Source organism: Ictalurus punctatus, chromosome 2 (genome assembly GCF_001660625.3).
Source record: "Ictalurus punctatus breed USDA103 chromosome 2, Coco_2.0, whole genome shotgun sequence".
Lineage (NCBI taxonomy): Eukaryota > Metazoa > Chordata > Actinopteri > Siluriformes > Ictaluridae > Ictalurus > Ictalurus punctatus.
This window is the reverse complement of record NC_030417.2, coordinates 27,772,726-27,779,745: the sequence shown is the minus strand read 5'-3', so window position 1 is coordinate 27,779,745 and position 7,020 is coordinate 27,772,726.

Genomic DNA, 7,020 nt, shown 5'->3' with positions numbered 1-7,020 from the left:
TACAGCATTTCTTTGCATGTGCCTACAACTTTTGCACAGTACTGTATGTGTGAACGTATGGGGACTTTTTTTTTTACACAATATTTTGAAATCTTACATAGAAAACCCTCTACCCACCCCTAACAGTGAATTTGACAACCGCTCCCCTGAACTGAATAACAGCAGAGAGCATTTTCTTAAAGTCTAACAAGGTTAGAGACACTTGAATATTTCAGAACAGTTCAAAATACTTTATATTCTTAGATCTGTGCATGTTGACTGCCCTTGTCAAGTCACACTACATGTAATGCTATTTTAAGTTGTCCTTAAAAATGTGCAACCTCATATTTGAAGGCAACAATATAGTTTGTGGGGACTGAAACTGTAATGTAAAAAATGATTTTCAAGGATGAACATTTGCTGAAATAATTTTTTTTTACAATATAAGGGTTGGCTATTACTATTATCTTAAAGAGAAACTACTATTATCTCTAAGAGGGTCTTATGATTTTGATAAATAATTTTAGCCCATTTTCTTGAGGTGTGCCAGCAGTGATTAGTTTGACTGTAATACGTGAGCTCTGTGACTCTAATCTCTAAAACTCTTAAACTATTGCCACTAATCCTTAACTTGCAAGCAGGGACATCTTCATTGCTGTGTCTTAAGCCTTCATACTTGCATCTAATTACAGCTCTCTTGCCTCTTTCATTTTCCTTCACTGTATTCTTAGTGTGGGGCCTAATTTCAACTTCAGTGGTTGAAAAAGAATTATACTTATTATATTAGTGGTCTACCAGATTTTTGGATACACAATGAAGATTCATTTTTGGACACCATAAAAAGAGTTTAGCATTTTAATCCCTGTGTAGTGTTCACTTATAGATGAGTGTTTTTCACATCATATGATTACACATTTTGCATAATTATATGCTTTTGTTTGGACAAGCACTACACAGTGTGTGGTAATTAGACTGTCAGTGGTCAGAGTTTACGGCTCTGTGTCTCTGTATTCAGGGAGTGTTATTATGCCCAGCCATCACCAGGTTAAACCAGTTCACTGAGCTTCCTCTCCAACAGACGCCTGATTAAATAGAGGAAAACTAATAAAGGTCAGTGCAGGTTCATCTACTTTAACCCTGCTGACCTCAGTTGGAGCCTTCGGTGTACTTGTGGGTTTGTTTGTTTAGTCCTCGCAGGACCTTCTGTTTTAGTGAGTAATGAATGATCAGTGGCCTGATAGGTCTGATTCAACCTGAGATAAATGAGAGCTTGCATTACACCCAGCAAACATTTTAGCCCCAAGATGGATGGAGGCTTTGAAGAGTGTAGCTCATACGTATCACTTGACAGAGAACAGGCTTCAGGTAAACACTTATAGAAAGATACTTCCTCTAAGTATCCACTGGCAGCGCAATCAGACAGGCTCATATCCCACTAGCACAACAGTGCATTTGCTATTAGTGTCAGCTCTGCTTAGACAGATTGGATGAGTCTGTATAAAACTTATCTCTCTATCTTATGAGTATGTTTCCCATTGGATGAGCTATAAACAAGAAAGAGTACGCAGCCACCACAGACTGATTGGATCTGATCTACCCATGGTGTTATCTCCCACAGCCATCCCCCATCCTCTCTGCCTGCAGGTTAATTGCCTTGCAGTAAGCTTCTAATCACTCCTGACTAAAAGCAGGAGGCTTACTGTATATCTGGGACTTTCTTTCTCTCTATCTCAAACACAAAAATTTTTATAGTCATTTTAAGTGCATTTCACAATCCAGACAGATGGACAGAGTACCTCAAATGCTCCCATTGAGGTTAACGAAAGACTCTGAGAGAAAATTGCATACTATCAACGGATGTTAATGGTGTATTCAGTAACCAGTGCATTTGGACTGAGCTGTGTATCCCTGTAAAACTGTTAAAAGCCTGTGAGATACAAACAAATGATTTTGCAGAGAGGGGAAAAGAGCCAGCAATGAGGGAGGGACAAAAGGTGAATGGAAGTTCAAGACTGCACTATGGCTATGAAACATTATAATGTAAAGGAGGGTTTGCATCGTTTCTCGGTTTGCTTATCTATATCTGAATTTCCTCATGTGCTCTCAAGAGAGAGTTGTCAAGACAAATCCCAGAGCTCTTTTTCCTAACGCGTCAACATGATGCAATTCCCATGCTGTTAATGATAACATCTTATTAGTGTTTTACATTTGTGTGAGTGTTGGATAGATTTACAGGCACTGACCTTCAGTTTAATAACCTTTCTGTCTTTTGCATGGATCACATGAATCTGATTGAGTGTCAAATTGTCAGGAATCTAGTGTGAAATCCTAATGTGGATTAATGACTTGAAATTAGAACATCTTCTTTAGATATTTCTACAGATAACCTTGTTGTCAGTATGCAGTTTCTGTATTTTGCACCTCAAGTTCAAAGAGAAAAAGATAAAAGCACTCCAAATCCTGGGGCATAAATGAAGTATGTTTTGAATTAAGTAATTTGGGGAATAGAAAAAAAAAAAAAACAGAGTGAAATGCAAGCATACTTACTTTTTTTCTTGTACAGCCTCGAAGACTGACTGATACATTCACAATGGGTTTCAGCTATAAATAATGAAAACTTCAAAGCTTTTTTTTTTTAACTCGTGAGATACATCACATTCCATGTTCAGGTAAACACCTATTGAAATATGTCCATTTAACTCCTGAGGTATTAACTCCTGACTATTCAAACCAGCTTTTATCAGTCATGACAATAACTCCATGTCTCAGCAAGATTTAATATCATTATGCTTTGGCAGGTCAGAGCTACATGTTTTGTGGTTTATGACACTTAACTATAATTTTTACAGCAAAACATAGCCTCACCTAATAGCACGGAAAAGACGTGAGGTAAGTAAAGTAAGAAAGAGACTTGCCAGTTTATTGACAAAGCATTAAATCTTGCATGCAGCATGACACTTGTGAGTCTTGCCCACGGCTAGACCAGGAATGATCTCAGAAAAGAGACTGTGAGAAGCTACGTGCGTTTGTTGTGTAACAGGAAAATTACCTGAAATCTTTACGTTCCCAGCAGCTTAACATTGTCAGCCATTTAGAAACAGACTTACAAATAATTACTGTCTTTGTTCGTAGGTTAAAAAAGTGTCATAAGGCCTTCTAGGGAGGTGATAATTTAAAGACTTAAATGTTGTAAGTCTTATTTTGAAGCATTTTGAAAAAACAAGTCAGAGCAACAGTAGCTCCTAATTTGACATGCTTCATGACATGCATTTATTATCAAAGCTTTTGTTTTCAGTCCCTTATTGTTAATAAGGAGTTCTAAACCTGTTTCTTCTATTCAGTAGCCGCCATCAGTGTCACCATCAGAGTAAGTTAATAAACCATTTGACCTCGAAACTGAGGTTACTCTGAATGCCCGACAGCTGAGCATGAGACTTGACATGAGCTTTCCTCTCTCCCACCATACTTTTAGACAAAGGTTCAGTCTGCTTTCCTTGATTCATTGCTGCGTTTTGGTGTCACAATAGGCCACTTGTTTTACACTCTTTAAAAAACATGAATGATTTTTGCCTTTAAAGGGTTCAAGTTTTACTTCAATCAGATCCTCTGTTGTTGGGTTCTACATACAACCTTTAAAGGTTCCCCCAAAAGGACAAACCAAAAAAAAAACAACTTAACAATGCTAAATGTAATCTTTTCTTTAGCGGTTTACTGGATTGAGTGACATGGAAGACGTGTTTTCATCTCAATGAGTAAGTGGCCAATTGGAACCATATGGACCTTAACATGAACAAAACAGCTGACTTCATTCGTTCCAAACATATGCAATATCTTCATTATACCTCACTTGGCTTCCCTTGCAATTTAAGGTCTTCATAACCAAGAGATTCTTGTGCTTATGTATAGTAGAGCGTTCAGAAATGAATTTTTCAGTGCATCATCTATAGTCAGTCCTTGGTTTGACAACATCACTATTCATTCTCAAGAATCACTGGTTGAAAACAATCTCCTTTTTCTCACTTAAGGCATAAAATAATAAGGTGCTATCTTTAAAGGAACATTCCAGAGAAAGTAATTGCATCAGATTCATTTTTAGTATCATTAGTCCTACTTTTCTGTTGGTGTGCAGTAAATTAGTCATCCCCAAAGAGATCAAGGCACTGCTTTCACACTCCAATGCTTTTCTGTCACCTTGCGCCTCTACTATCCGTCTACATGTTCCACCTGCAGGGTCAAAATGAGTTTCCTCCGGTCCAGGGTTCACACTTTATGTGGTGCACCAACCATTCCTTTGGAGATAAGAGTCTTGAGGAAGACAAACAAACCCCTAAGTCCTCCTGTCATACGCTGGACTGAACAACAACAGAAAAATCACCATAGCGGATGGATCTTGGGTATGCGTTTGAAGATGTGGGTGGAACTTTGGGTCATCTAACTGGCTTTATCTACTCAAGGTTTTTTCTTTGACTCTTTTACATTATCACAGCTGTCACAGTGTTGTCAAGAATAGCAAAGCTACTATATATGTGGTTTTTCGCATGGACTAGCTAGTTTTCCATAAAAATGACAGACACCATGCCTCTTGCTGAAAGTTGTCTGTGTGCACACACACTCATTCTTTTCTCAGGCTCTGCTTTTTGGATCCCAGAGCTATAGTTTGACAGGTTAACGGTTTCTCAGTGAGCAGATGGACTGACAACTTTTCAAACTCCAGTGACTTCTTGTGAAAGACTAGCTCCTGTGAAGAAATTAGCACCAGTTTGGGGGATCCAAAATAGCACTGAAACTTTTTAATCAACTCATTTGAGCATTTGTGAAACATGTCTAGAACTCTGGAGTTTAATGTTACCAAAATTCTACTCAATAACAAATCTCGATGTTGGATCTGTTCTTCATATCCCAGGGGCATGAGCAGTCCAATAAATCAATCAGATTAGGAAAAATACCAGCCTTGATTCTAACAAAATACATGTGAGGTAGGTACACAGCACAAGATGATGCTATAAAAGTCAACGCCTTCCCCCAAGCAAATGTACCATTTTCACAAACACAAACTGTAGAATCACTGAAATAAATCTGAGCTTCTAAGAAAACTCAGACTCTATGGTTAAGAGCAAGCATATGTAGCTTTGCTTACAAGACACTGCTCAGCAAACCATGCTCTCTTTTTCACAGGAAAGGAACATGGCTAGTGGGTACATAACACCACCCAGCAACTCCATCAGCTCTGTTGTGGTCCTGCTTTGTCAAGTCCACTCCTGCTTCTGTGGTTTTGTGGTTTCTGTGGCTTTTCTGATTGCTTACTAACAATACACAGGCTACAGACTTTTCTCTCTGTCATACGGCTTTCTATTTCTTTTTTGGCACCAGGACTTATTTTGTGGCTGGAAAAACATAAACCAAATTTCATCCTGCTTGAGTTCAGACCCCACATAGTGTGCTCTACAGTGTGCTCCAGGGTCATACTTATGTCGTGTCTGCATGCTTCTAGTTGGCAGGTACTTGTTGGTGATCTGATCTTGTTGGAGATGTTCCAAGCCTTAAGCACCTCATGTTATTTAAGCCTAACAAATGGATGGTTGACACCGAACTTCAAAATCCTTTTACAAAATTTCTAATTGCAAATATATCTCTCACAGAATTCTCTTGAGCTTGATATTGAAACTCTAATAACACAACTCTGTAGTTACTGTGATCTGCACTTAGCTGTTATGATACCGGGTACATAATACGTGATGTATGTGGTATTTTTGGGTGAGCTACTATATGTTTCAGACATAACAGAACCTTCAAAACAAACTTTCACTCCAAAACTTAAACTCTTTTAATAATTTGAATGTAGATCATTGGATAGGTTTATCAAATAAAGTAATCAATTAACAGTAAGACCTGGGCTGAGAGACATTACACTACACTGAAACCTAACTAGTCTCTATGCGTGAGTGAAAATCATGTTCAGAATTTCACAAATCTTTTCCTCATTCTCTGCATGAGAAAGAGGTGGCATGGCTTTGAAGCAGTCATAATTTGTTTTTTTGTTTTTTTTGCTAGAATGCAGTCTTTACGGCAGCCTTCATGCAGAGTCCTGCCTCCTTCCAGCTTGCTTCAGTCCGCCATCCTGCATAGGATCACACTGTACTGACAGTGTTCATTTACTGCAGCAAATAAGGAACGAGAAGCAGATTTCTGTCAGTAAACATACATGTTTCAAGCCTTCAGGCCACTTTTGGGCGCCTCTCATTGTATTCTCTCAGTCCTGGCTTGGTGGAATCACTCAATGACTGTGTCAACAGTTACAATTTAAATCATGTTTTCTATTCATCCTCTCATATAAATTTTGGTTATGCAGCGTGTGTTGGATTTGATGCAGACCCAGAGCTGGTAAACAAAAGCAGTCAATTTCCCAAAGCACTGTCTGGCTTTTGTAAATCAGCTAGACAAGTTTCAGAGCAACTCCACTTTACGTTTATAAACAGATGCTTAACGAACTCCTAGAAGGAGCAAAAATGTAAATCATATACAGTGAAGAAAGTTTTAAAACTGTATTTTATCACAAAGGTTTTACTTTAATGATGAACTGCACTGAGCATCGCTCATGATTCATACAGTGAACCCTCATACAGTGGATCTTAGACATGTGTGAAATGAAAAAAAAAAAAGTTTTGTGTTTTCTGTTCCTCTGAAGTTCTGAAGTCTTTATTCCTGAAATGGAGAGGAATTGTAGGAAGCATCAAAATGTCTAAAACCCTGAAGGTTTATTTTGGCATTTGGATGTGATTAGAAACTGCAGGAATGCAATGAATGTTCAAATATCTGAAAACACCATATTTACAAAATGCTATTAATCACAGATTATGAACATGTTAGACATATGTAGCTCTACAGATGAACTGTGTGTTATTACTACGTGGCACCAGGCAAAAGAATGTGCTGTAGAGATATGTGTGAAGTGCTGAAGGAGACGCACTTTCGTCTCGCTTTTTTTTTTTCATTTGTCAATTATAACACTGGCTTGACAAGCATAGAAAATAAATTGAGACC